The sequence below is a fragment of the Pan paniscus genome, chromosome 4 (genome assembly GCF_029289425.2).
Source record: "Pan paniscus chromosome 4, NHGRI_mPanPan1-v2.0_pri, whole genome shotgun sequence".
In the NCBI taxonomy this organism is placed as follows: domain Eukaryota; kingdom Metazoa; phylum Chordata; class Mammalia; order Primates; family Hominidae; genus Pan; species Pan paniscus.
The window spans coordinates 147,867,771-147,882,130 of NC_073253.2; positions in this window are offsets into that span (position 1 = coordinate 147,867,771).

Consider the following 14,360-nt stretch of genomic DNA (forward strand, 5'->3'; position numbering starts at 1 on the left):
TAAACAAGAAATGGGCCAGGAGTGGTCATGAGGGTATTTTCAACCAGGTCCAGCCACACATATCCTAGTTTATGGATTAAAAACTCAGGCCTTGTATTTTGAGGCAGAAAAGCGTAAGTCTGTCATTTGGCTCTTTCATCCTTACGATGGTAATGTTATTTTCTAGCACAGAATGCTTTTCTGCATGGTGGGTGGGCTGGCCACAGTGCCTAATTTAATCTTCCACGGAATATATTTCCTCAAATATAGTATCTTTGTTGACAGTTATTAAATGCCTGGTTGACTACAGACATCAAAGAATTGAGGAACACACATTAGGTGCTGCAGATTCATTTAGCAATCAAAGATAACTGCTGGATAAATAACGACCAGAGTAGATTTATTTTCAGGATGAATGGCCAGTTGCTATGTGAATTGCAATTCCTGCATATGTCCTCTTCATCAGCTTGCCAGAACACTCCAGAGGCACTCGTTTGAGGCCTTTCAGAGATTGGTTTTTAAATTCTTACTGCTGCTTAACCAACAGTTCTTTCAGATGCCAAAATGAATTTTCCTCGCTCACATCATTCCTCCACTATACGTTTAGTTTTTTTCACTATCTTAGCTGGCGTGGCATCTGTTACTTGAGAAACTCCTGAAAAGGGGGATTTTTCAATCCTCTCGCCTCTTCTTTCCCAATCTCTAGGGCGACCAGGCAAGTTCGCATGGAACCACACTCTTTGCTCTGTGGCTGTTGTTCTTCTAAGCTGAAGTGTGCCTGGGAGTTTCACATTCCCAAGTCTCTACCTCCTCATTCTTTGTGTAGGCCTTCCACTGGTCAGTATTTTAGGGAAGATTGAGTCATACTGGTGACACAAGTGAATTTCATCTTATACCATCTTAATCCTAAAGAATGATCCATATCTAGTAGAGGAGAAAACACAAATGCCTGCAAGCACATGAAATGTAGCACACACACACACACAAAAAAGTAGAATCTGGGACTGGTGAGGCCAGTGGTGAAGAGGGGAGGACATATCTTGCCTAATGGCATTCTCATTGCTCATCATTATCCAGACTTTTTTTTTTTTTTTTTTGAAGGACCACTCTTTCAAGCCAAATTTAAAACACCGGTGGGGCAGATTGGATCTTGGTCTCCCATTTGTAACTTCTTATTTACTTCTTTGTAATTTTCAAAGCAGTCTCATAGTATGTGCATTTGATCCCCAGGGCAACTTAAAGAGAGACGGTAATGATTAGTTCTTATGCAAATGAGAGAACACAGCTTAGAGACTTAAAGGAGACCAGGGAAGGGTTAGGGCTCAAACCCAAGCCTTTTCTCTGCAACCCCAGAGAAAAGGAGTTGCACTCTTCATTACACTATGCCTATTTTTCCTCCTCTCTACTCCAGCTTTTCTGTCTAGGTAATCAGGGCCCCATTTATCTCCTAGTCATTCAGGGACACTATATTGATTCTAAGTCTGGGGTCTCAACCATTTCCATTTTTCCCTCAAGAACTTTTATGCCTGCTGTGACATTTTAGAATGCCTGTTAATGTGTTTGCCTATCAGTGAGTAATTCTAGGTGAGTAATCAGATAGGCTAAGAGTTTTAGGCATCACAATGCTGGAGTTCCTGTGTCAACTGTTTTTGAGAGAAATAGCAGGAGTTGGTATTTTTTTCAGTGAACAAACATTATTAGCATACTTAACATCATCTGATAGTTTTCTAAAAAGGGAGTGTAATTTCCCTTTCGCTTAGAAACTGGAAATAATAATAAGTGCAGAGTACAAACTTTGTGGGCCAGGAAATTTTGGTTCAAACTATAGAACCACCACTCTCAAGCAATGTGACTTTGGCAGCAAATCCTTTCAACTGCTTACACCGAAGTTTCCTCATCCATAAAATGGATAGTAATAGTAGCTAACTGAATGTTCTAAGAACAAAATGAGATAATGCATGTAAAGCATTTGATACAAATACAATAAGGTCTTTGGTAGATTTAATAACATAACCCAGGCAGAATGTGCAAGAGATATTTCAAGACCAAGTCCATCAGATTACAAAGAATGCCATCTTTCCTTTTTCCATTGTTTTCTCTCAAGCCAAGCTCTGAGTCAATTAAAGACAGAAGCACTCTCCTGCCCACCATGGTCTACAAGTAGCCCCCATATAACTCATTGTTTGCTCTCTGACCCTGGTAATATAAATTTGACCCCAGATGGTATGAATATACAATTGTGTATAAGAAAGAAGCAGATTACATTTGTCTGACACTTATCTCTGTACTATAGCCAATTTTCTAATTGATGTGATGCTTTTTTTAAAAGTAAATCATAGTCTCTTTTTACTTAAGCATGTTCAAACTTGTTGCGAAAAGCAAAATATTCCTCCTAGTATGGAGTGAAAAAGCAGTCTGTAAACACAGATCTTCCAACGTTCGAAAGGAAAGAAAGGGTGTGACTGAATTGCAAAATTATAAGGAACGTTAGGGAAATGTAAGCCAGAACTGTGAGGGGAACAGCTGAGAAGGGAAAGGGTGGGAGGAGTATTGATATAAGTGAAGTCAATTTTCAACAGAATAATAACAAATAAGATGGTTTAATAAGAATAAGAAATCATCCAGATAATGGCATGTTGGTATGTGACCTCCTCTGGTAGTAAAGGAATACATTAAATCAATCAGTTAACAAACAAATAAGTGCAAGCACATGACTCCAGGCCTACGTAATGGTTTACTGGATAGCTGTGGACAAGGTCATTATTCCTACTGTGAGTAAAGTCAATAAAATCACTACTGAATGGCTGCTTGGCTGCAATGTAATAGGCAGACCCACTCAGGGCAGATTCTGAAGGATCTGTTTTACAGCACCTCCTTCCAACTCAACTCCCATCTAAAAAACCCCTCTTAGATTTCAGTGAGCCAGATACATGGGTAGAAGTGTGCTTCAGAATCCTCCCTGAAGGGAGAGTCCATCACACAATACTTCCCTTCAAGCCATTGCTTGAATAAGATCATCTTGCCATTGCTTCTCAGACGGTTACTGTTCAAGGCACCCAGCAGTACTATTTTTGTTTTTTTCCTTGTTCCTGAGTTTTTGCCAGAACCATGCAAATGGAGTTATATGTCCCCTGCCATGGCATGGTATTTGCCACTTGGCAGGTCAGGTGGGCTCCCAGCTTGGTTGACCTATTACTTCTATCCCTAGTTACAAAGTCCTTGTCACTCAGATCTGAGATTGAGACATAACTGTCACTTTACTATTTGGCAAAATATTTTACTTTTCCAAGCCTATTTCATGACCTACAATGAGGATAAGGTTGTTCAAGTCCCAAAGGTTAGGAAAGTTAACATTTATACATTTCTTAGCATTGGTTAGCATACTTTGAGTGCTGAACCTGTTGTCAATTTACTTCAAACTTAATCATGAAAAATCTTGTAGAAGTTAATTGTGACACTTAAAGGTATATTATTTCATTTGAGAAGAAAAAATGTGTTAGATTTATTTTGAGGAATTACTTAGAATGGATGCATTTTGAGAGGAATATAGTGATCAAGAAAAATAATGAAGCCATTGACCTTAAATATACCCTTGGACTGATAGACTAATGACTATTTTTTTTTTAACTTTTACAATTAGAAAACTAGAAGGTTAGATAATTTTTAAAGGCTGTGTCACCACAAATTTATCTCTAAATCCCAGAGTAAGAAACTGTATCAAAGATTCTTAATATGCTCAGCAAAGACATCTTTAAGAGGACTCTAGTCTAATTCAATCCCAGTGCTTGACTTTTTTCCACAGTAACTCTTTCTGCTTTTATATCTTAGATGGTAGGGGACTTGCTATCTCTCAAGACTCTTTATTCTCTTCTGAACTTGAATGTCTTGAACTACTCTATTTAAACACACTATATGAAAGACACTTCTGACTCCCTGCAACTTCCAGAAATTTAATTCTTGTTGTCACAATGTACATAACAAGTCTTTCCTTAACAAGACAGTCGCTTCATTTGATTCAAAGAGGGTATCACAGACCTTAGAATCTTTTCTTTCTAGTTAAATAACCTTCGGTTGTTCAATTATACTCCATGGCTGATAGTTTTAAAATCTTTTGTTTCCTCTTGGTAATATTCCTCTCAAAACACTAACTTGGTGGTATGGTGTCCTTCTTGATGAATAGCACCCAGAAACATTCCACATGCTTATAATCTGAATTCTACATCTCATGTTCTTATAATCACAATTGCATGTCAAATTGTTTCAACCTTTATTCCACATAAGCTCCTGCCAGGCCAGATTGCCTAGGTCCACTATTTCCTATGTGTATATTTGTTTAAATCTTATATTTAAGACATACACACAAACTAATATGTCAGTTAGTCTGGAGATAATTTTCATCTGTTTTTTTCCCCAAGAAGAATACTTGCTCATCTTGATAGATAATATTTTTGCACTGTGAAAAGAGGTTAGGTTCTGTCCCATTAGGCAAGGTACTTAAATTTGCTTAAACTCTCAGCTATTATGTAAAATGGGCATAATACTAAGACGAGAAGATTTAAAGAGTTATAAAATAATGATGGTACATGGTGACTTCCAGAGAATCAGAATTTGCAACCCCTCAAGTAAATCAGATTTTCTTTTTTTATAATCTACACGTCTCAGAAGCACTTTGTGTCTACTTATATTACATTCCTAGAAGGAAACTGGTTACCAACCTCTACAAAATAACCTTAGTCTTATACTTCAAGCCTTCATCATCCTGCGGAGGTTAAATTAACAGTTGCTTTGACATTCATTCTTTGACCTCACAGTTTTCAGGGCACATGAACCTCCAAGAGAAAGGAAATAGGTAGGAGCCATCGGAAACTTTATCTTTGGTCTTTTTAGGCAATGTAATTCTTTTTATTTTTCTTAAAATTTAGGGAGGATTTTAAAAAGTTATCAGATAGAAATAGAGCCATCTCTTTAATTGTAGAAAATTGTAGTTCATCTACATATAAACTATTTTAAGTGAAGAGATTGCTTTCTGGAAATGAATAGTCCTGATGTGGATTGAAATTTAGGAGTTTGCATTTTAGCTTTGCTATGCAATTAGGCAGTCTAATTATCTACTGTAGCTAAAATTCTATATTTTATATTGTTTTGCTTCAGATTGCTGGACCAGTTCATGATTCCTTATGAGAAATGAGGTTTCACATATGTTATAATGACAAATTATGATTTTTGTATGTTTACAATACTTTATTTTATAAATTATTTTTTATCGACAAATTAAAACTGTATTTATGGTATACAACATGTTTTGATATACGTATATACTGTGGAAAGGCCAGATCCATCTAATTAACATATGCATTACCTCACATATTTGTCATTTATTTTTGTATTAAGAATTCTTAAAATCTACTCTTTTAGCAATTTCCAAGTATGTAATGTATTGTCAGTAATTGTAGTCACCCTGATGCACGATAGATCTCTTAAACTTATTCCTCCTGTCTAACTGAAATTTTGTATCCTTGACCAATATTTTCCCAATCTCTAAACCCCAATACCATGTATTTTAATAATGTTTACTTACCCTTTGGAAGTGAAGATATATTTTTCTATTTTATACCTGAGCAAACTGAGGCTACTCTAATTTTATAAACTAGGATGGAAGCTATCATTTCTTCTTCTAAGGGAGAAACACAATAACAATAATGACTATTAAATAAATGAAATAGTAATTAAAACAGTATGACCTTATTATAATGCAAGGATGACAGAAGTATTTAAATGCTAACAGGACATTTGCCTTGGGGAGTAAGGACTGGTTGCTCTGAACCCTTCTGTCCCCATCCGTAATAAATATAACAACAATTCTATAAAAGGGGTTTAAAAAAGTTATTTGTGGTATGAAACTGAGCAGACAGACATTTGGATTTGCATTGTACCATGATTAAACTCCTTTCTCTTAGCTGAAATCACATGTTCCCTTCTCCTCTTTACTAGGCTAGGATTTCTTTAATCTCTTGCTTCATGAATGGTCCTCAGACAAATTAAAAGCCCTGGAGAATTGCCATATGGATATTTCTAACATAACATGACAAGTTTCATAGGAGATCTACCCTGAAGGCCATCAACATGAGTTGCCCAGGAAAAGATTTCAAACATTCTGAAGGCAAAAAAGAAACAGTGACCACAGGTGGCATGCCAACCTTTTAAGAGTTGTGGTTATTTAAACTGGGAGAGGGTTCTGGGCAAGGGATACCTCATTTGGTAGTCGTCAACATATACATGGTATTTATGTACTACAAATAGATTAGATTAGCAGAATGGCTATTGATAGAGAAGCAAAGAGGACCAAGGATTGAGGCTTGGTTTATTCCCATGTTTAGAATCTGGGGAGAAGGGGATGAAGCAGCACAGGGAGTTAAGTTGGAAGAGGTAGAAGCTGAACCAGAACAGTTGAGGTATCCTGGAAGCCAAGTGAAAAAAATATTTCAGGCTGGGTGCGAGTGGCTCACACCTATAATCCCAGCACTTTGGGAGGCTGAGGCAGGTGGATCACTTCAGGTCAGGAGTTCGAGATCAGCCTGACCAACATGGTGAAACCCCATCTCTACTAAAAATACAGAAATTAGCCAGGTGGAGGTTGCAGTGAGCCAAGATCATGCCTGCACTCTAGCCTGGGTGACAGACTGAGACTCTGTCTCAAAAACAAAAAAGTTTCAAGGAGGATCTCCTTGTTCCAAATGCTACTGATAGGCCAAATGGAATGAAAAAGGAGAATGAAATACTGGGGTTAACAATGTGTGTAGAGCAATAGTGATATTAAAAAGAAAAAATTTGTTACAAGGGATAGGTGAAAGTCTAATTGGAGTGAGTTAAAGAAAATTGGAGGAGAGGCTTTGGAGAGAGTACCATAGAAAGTCTTTTTAGGAATTATACTGTTAAGGGGAACAGAGAAATGGGGCTGCAGCTAGAGAGAAAAGTAGGTTCAAATGAGTTTTGTTATTTTCATTTTGTGTCTTAAAATGAAAAAAATGTCATATTTATGATCTGAATGGAAAAGTCCAGTAGAGGTAAGAAATTGATGACATGAGAGAATGTATAAAACTGAAATGACCCTGAGAAGGTAAGAAGTGATGGCATGTGGTGCACCAGTATAAGGATTGACCAGGTGGGAATTTAGAGTGTGCATGGGAAGTCTTACATTGCTTCACTCTGGAACACAGTGGCCTGAGTTTGCCTGCTGCCTTTGCCACTCTTAATGCTAATTTCATTAGGTTTCAGGGAGATTAAATAAATCTACATATACAAAGTATGTAGAACTGTGCCTGGCCCATAGAAAATGCTTAATAATTAGTAGTTGCTTTTATTCTTCCATCATTTGATGAAAAGTCACATCTTCCAATAACAAAATAGGATGTATTATCAGATTTAGTCTATTCCAGGCTAGCACTATCTGTCTCTGCTTCTTTTGAACTCTGACTAGCAGAAGAGTGAAGACATTCTGAGTCACTCTCCTGGGAGAAGCTAAACATGGCAAAAGGATGATGCATATAGTCTATTATTCCTACTTGTTTTTTACATGGACTTATTCTAGTAACATTTAATTTTCAATAGCTCTTTAAGATAGATACAATTATTGTCCACCTTTGTTAGATAAGTGATCTGGAAGTCAGAAAGGTTAAATACCTTGCCCAAGGTGACAGTATTAAAGTTGGCTGTGAACCCAAGAAGTCTGACTTCACTGCCCTTCTAATTAGTCTACAGGTAAGTATTCATAATTTGTATTATACCTTTTTGGTCCAAAGCATTCTTACCTAAATATTCCTGTAGTTAGCTAAGGATACTGAGAAATACATTAAATTAACCATGTCATATCTTTAGCAAAGAAAAGAGTGCACATTAGTCAGTATCAAGTGGAACAGAAGCTTAAGGAGGCTATTAGGAAGGAATTAAAATAGTGAGTCATGAAACTTTTTCCAAAAGGATCCTATGCCAAAAAAAAGAATTGTGGAATTACCAGGCTATAACTCAGCATGGTGAACAAGATTCTCTTCCAGAAAGGTCTGAGGATTAATCAGTTAATCATTTGGTGACATTTAATCAAGAGTCAGAAATCCAATCAATGGCCAACCTATTGCAACACTGGGGGTACTGGTTTGGCTTCTTGCCTGGATTGTCCAATCTTAATTAGCAATTATCTCAGCTGGATGACCCCTTGCTCCTGGGAAATTTCAACAAGAAAAAACTATTTCTAAGTGGAAATTTCACCTTTTGCCTTCATCAGTTGTTATTAGTCAGTATGTTTATTCAGTTTCCAATGTCACATGGACCCATTTGACAAAAAGATCTGGGATTAGCCCAACAGTTACTTTAATGAGAAGAAAAAATGGAGCTGTCCTGAAGGCAGATAAAAGATTCTCTTTAATTTCGTCTCCTTTTATAACTTTCTTCCTTTCTGTCACTCCAAAATGTGGCCTTATTTTATTAATTTAAGTTCCTTCTGGACTCAATAAAAGAAATCCAGCCCAGAGTCAAGAATGATTTTTGCTTCAACTCAAAACTCAGTTTTGAATTTTTTTTTTTTTAGAATAAAGCCTTACTGAGATTCCTTCAATGATATTTTCTTTTGACCTCCACTTCGGAAGGTCTTAGATTCAAATCATGACTTTCCCTCTATGTGTCCACAGGCAAATGACTAAACTCTTTGAGTCTGTTTCAGAGGGGAGGGTCAGGAAAAGCATTTGTGTAGAGGTGTCATGTTAGCTAGGAGCAAAGTGAGCACACACAATGATTATCAAGATTGAGGACATTCCTGGAAAAGTGCTTTGTATCTTGTGGCTGGAACAAAATGAACCACACAAAGAGTGGTATATGCTGAGGCCAGAGACAGACACGGGCTGACCACACAGGACCTTGTAGATAGGGTGAGGTGTAAGAGGATTTTACCCAAAATGCAAGTGGAATCTATGGGAGAGTTTTAAGCACTGGAAGGATACGATCTAATTTATGTTACAAAAAATTCTCTTTAGTTTCTGTGTAGAAGACCAACAGGAGAAAATGTAAATAGAGTATGTAGCCCAATGTCTGGCTTATAGTATTTGAGAAATGTTAGCTATTGTCATTATTATTATTGTACTCAGTGAGGGGCACACTCCCTAGGATGGCATGTCAGAATCTTCCCTGAGAGGGGGCTGCATCTCAAACTAGGAATCCCTTAACCTCTAAAGCATCTAGTCAAGTTCTATAGGAAGAGGTGCTCTTACCAGGGTCCCCTCCACTTTCTCCATTTTCCTGTGGAGTATCATCAATGGCATGGTGTGTGTTGTCCATCTCAAGTGTGATGAAGGTGAACATAATGTTGAGAACCTTCATGTTGGTATCTAATCTCCCTCTGCAGAATTATGCTGCCACTGGGATTATATCAAACTCAAACTGGTCTGCAGTTCATTAGAGAACCCATTTCTACACCAAATGGAGGAACATAATATTTGCAGTTAAGCACATTTCAAGGAACTCATTAGAACTCCAATTTTAAAAGCTGCAGCAGTGAAAGCAAGTCAATTTTTATAACATGTATTTATTTGCTGCTGTTAATAATACCAACAAGTGGCCTTGGATGACACTGAAAACATGGAATGACATCTTGCAAAACTTCATCTCATTTGACCTTTACAATAATCTGGTAAATTAGGTAAAGTTGGTATGGTGACTTCCACAGGGACAGGGATTGTGTGACATGCCCAACCCCACCGAGAGCTCCAACTGTGACCCCTAGTTGTGAATCACTGTAATACTCTTTTCATCATCCTAAATGACTGCTGCCACCACTTGTCAAGTGTTATGGAGAATAGGAGCATTTTAAAGTGCCATATAGAATGGGGATTTCTAAAATGTCATAGTAAAAAGCATGCCAGTGTTAATTTAGTATTCTAAAAAGAGAGCAATTCTGAATGGGCACTCTTAAACAGAAAATGTATGCCTTCAAACATTTTGCAGGGGAAGACTAGATTTCACTTGGAAACCTAATCTGTTTGAAATCAACTATATCTCTCAGGCCCATGAAAAACCTACTAGGTTTTGGAGAATAAACTGCCTAGGTTTAGTTTTGTTTTTAACCTATGATTTTCATGAATCTTCTTAATAAAGATTCTAAAATAAAAGCAGAGCTAACAGTCTGAGGAAATTCTAGGATTTGCAATGGGATTCCTACTTTTAAAATGAACGACTTTTTTGTTTTCATTTTGTGAAGTGTTTATTAAATGATAACATCCATAGAGGACAGTCCACACATTTTGAGTCTAACTATTTGACTAATTTTTGCCAAGTGAATATGCCTGTGTAATCACCACCCAGATTGAGAAACACATCACCAGCATCCCAGAAACTTTCCCTCCCAGTTAATACCCTCTTGTCCAGGAAACCACTATTTTGATTCTCTTATCCTAAGTTAATTTTCATTCTCTTAAATTAGTGGATATGATTTGATATCACATTTGGTGGGGCTTTCTTTTTTTTTTTTTTTTTTTTTTTTGAGACGGAGTCTCGCTCCGTCGCCCAGGCTGGAGTGCAGTGGCGCGATCTCGGCTCACTGCAAGCTCCGCCTCCCGGGTTCACGCCATTCTCCTGCCTCAGCCTCCCGAGTAGCTGGGACTACAGGCGCCCGCTACCACGCCCGGCTAATTTTTTGTATTTTTAGTAGAGACGGGGTTTCACCGTGTTAGCCAGGATGGTCTCGATCTCCTGACCTCGTGATCCGCCCGCCTCGGCCTCCCAAAGTGCTGGGATTACAGGCGTGAGCCACCGCGCCCGGCCATTGGTGGGGCTTTCTTTAATGCTTTCCTTGAGGCATAATTTACATAACATAAAATTTAACCATAAGTATACACTTAATCATTTATAGAAAACTTAAGAGTTGTGCAACCATCACCATAATCAAGTTTCTGATCACCTAAAAATTTCACCCTGCCTGTTTACAGCTAATGTCTACTCCCGTTCCCATCTCCCACCCGAGACAACCACTAATCTGTGTTCTGTTTGTATATATTTGCCTTCTGTGGAAATTTTACAAATTGCAAGCACACAATATGTGCTCTCTTGTGTCTAGCTTCCCCCACTTAGCATAATGTTTTTGAGGTTTATCCATGTTTAATTAATAGTCACCACCTGCATTTTCTGGAAATACCACTGCACCCTTAATAGTCTCATAAAATCAAGTCCTGCAAAGGGGAAGATATAAATATTGAAAGAGGGTTTTGAATGACAGAGGTTTGTGAATCAGTAGTTTGTTTCTTCTTATGGATGAATAACATGCCAATGTGTGACTTTTGTTCATCAGTTCTCACACATTTTGGTTATTATGAATAGGGCCACAATGAATATACAAGTCTTTGTGGAGATATGTGTTCACTTACTTACCTTGGTAAGATACCTAGGAGTGCAATTGCTGGGCCATACGGTAAGTATATCTTTAACATTTTAAAGAACTTCCAATCTGTTTATAACAGTGGTTGTACCTTTACATTCTCACACTAGCAATGTATGAAGCTTCTAGTTTCTTCACATTCTTACCAATATTTCATATTAGTTTCATTGATTCTAGCCATACTAATAAGCATGTAGTGCTATCGCATTGTGGTTTCATTTATGTTCACCTAAGACTAATACTATTGAGCATCTTGTGTTTATTAGCCATTTGTATATTTTCATTAATAAAATTTCTACTTTAAACTTTTGCCCATTTAAAAACCTTGAGTTACATGTGTTCTTTATATATTTGGACCACAAGTCATTTATCAGATATATTGTGATACAATCTGATTTATCTTTTTCTTTCATGGCTGTGCCTTTGGTGTCATATTTAAGAAATCTTTACCTAATCCAAGGTCACAAAGATTTTCTCCTTTTTTTTTCCATAAGTTTTGTATTTGTAACTGTTCGTTATATTTAGACATATGATGCTGTTTGAATTAACTCTTATGTATAATATAAATTAAAGGTCTCTGTTCCTTACATGTACATTTGCTAAAGAGACTAATTTGAATCGTATTGACATGAACATAAATATCAGGATTTATTTCTTGGGTATTTTTCCAGTTCTTTTGATCTATATGTTTATCTTTATTTCAATACTTTACTATCTTGACTACTGTAGCCTTCTAGTAAGTTTTGAAATCAGATAGTGTTAGACATTCAGTTTACTCTTTTTTTCCACAAAAATTATTGTTTTGACTATTCTAGGTCTTTTGCCTTTCCAGATATCTATTAGACTCTACTTATTAAACAAATAACAACCGCCTTGGATTTTGATAGGAATTTCGTTGAACCTATAGATGAACTGCCATATTAAAAATATTCTGTCTTCTAACAAACACATGAACATGGTATGTCTCTCTACTTGTTTAGATCCTGAATTTTGGTTGGCAATGTTTTATAGTTTTCAGTGTATAGACCTTGTTTTTTTTTAATTTTTTTATTTTTTATTTATTATTATTTTTTATTATACTTTAAGTTTTAGGGTACATGTGCACATTGTGCAGGTTAGTTACATATGTATACATGTGCCATGCTGGTGTGCTGCACCCACTAACTCGTCATCTAGCATTAGGTATATCTCCCAAAGCTATCCCTCCCCACTCCCCCCAACCCCACAACAGTCCCCAGAGTGTGATGTTCCCCTTCCTGTGTCCATGTGATCTCATCGTTCAATTCCCACCTATGAGTGAGAATATGTGGTGTTTGGTTTTTTGTTCTTGCGATAGTTTACTGAGAATGATGATTTCCAATTTCATCCATGTCCCTACAAAGGACATGAACTCATCATTTTTTATGGCTGCATAGTATTCCATGGTGTATATGTGCCACATGTTCTTAATCCAGTCTATCATTGTTGGACATTTGGGTTGGTTCCAAGTCTTTGCTATTGTGAATAATGCCGCAGTAAACATACGTGTGCATGTGTCTTTATAGCAGCATGATTTATAGTCCTTTGGGTATATACCCAGTAATGGGATGGCTGGGTCAAATGGTATTTCCAGTTCTAGATCCCTGAGGAATTGCCACACTGACTTCCACAATGGTTGAACTAGTTTACAGTCCCACCAACAGTGTCAAAGTGTTCCTATTTATTTCTCCACATCCTCTCCAGCACCTGTTGTTTCCTGACTTTTTAATGATTGCCATTCTAACTGGTGTGAGATGGTATCTCATTGTGGTTTTGATTTGCATTTCTCTGATGGGCAGTGATGATGAGCATTTGTTCATGTGTTTTTTGGCTGCATAAATGTCTTCTTTTGAGAAGTGTCTCTTTATGTATTTCGCCCACTTTTTGATGGGGTTGTTTGTTTTTTTCTTGTAAATTTGTTTGAGTTCATTGTAGATTCTGGATATTAGCCCTTTGTCAGATGAGTAGGTTGTGAAAATTTTCTCCCATTTTGTAGGTTGCCTGTTCACTCTGATGGTAGTTTCTTTTGCTGTGCAGAAGCTCTTTAGTTTAATTAGATCCCATTTGTCAATTTTGGCTTTTGTTGCCATTGCTTTTGGTGTTTTAGACATGAAGTCCTTGCCCATGCCTATGTCCTGAATGGTAATGCCTAGGTTTTCTTCTAGGGTTTTTATGGTTTTAGGTCTAACGTTTAAGTCTTTAATCCATCTTGAATTGATTTTTGTATAACGTGTAAGGAAGGGATCCAGTTTCAGCTTTCTACATATGGCTAGCCAGTTTTCCCAGCACCATTTATTAAATAGGGAATCCTTTCCCCATTGCTTGTTTTTCTCAGGTTTGTCAAAGATCAGATAGTTGTAGATATGCGGCGTTATTTCTGAGGGCTCTGTTCTGTTCCATTGATCTATATCTCTGTTTTGGTACCAGTACCATGCTGTTTTGGTTACTGTAGCCTTGTAGTATATTTTGATGTCAGGTAGTGTGATGCCTTCAGCTTTGTTCTTTTGGTTTAGGATTGACTTGGCGATGCGGGCTCTTTTTTGGTTCTATATGAATTTTAAAGTAGTTTTTTCCAATTCTGTGAAGAAAGGCATTGGTAGCTTGATGGGGATGTTATTGAATCTGTAAATTACCTTGGGCAGTGTGGCCATTTTCACGATATTGATTCTTCCTACCCATGAGCATGGAATGTTCTTCCATTTGTTTGTATCCTCTTTTATTTCCTTGAGCAGTGGTTTGTAGTTCTTCTTGAAGAAGCCCTTCACATCCCTTGTAAGTTGGATTCCTAGGTATTTTATTCTCTTTGAAGCAATTGTGAATGGGAGTTCACTCATGATTTGGCTCTCTCTTTGTCTGTTGTTGGTGTATAAGAATGCTTGTGATTTTTGTACATTGATTTTGTATCCTGAGACTTTGCTGAAGTTGCTTATCAGCTTAAGGAGATTTT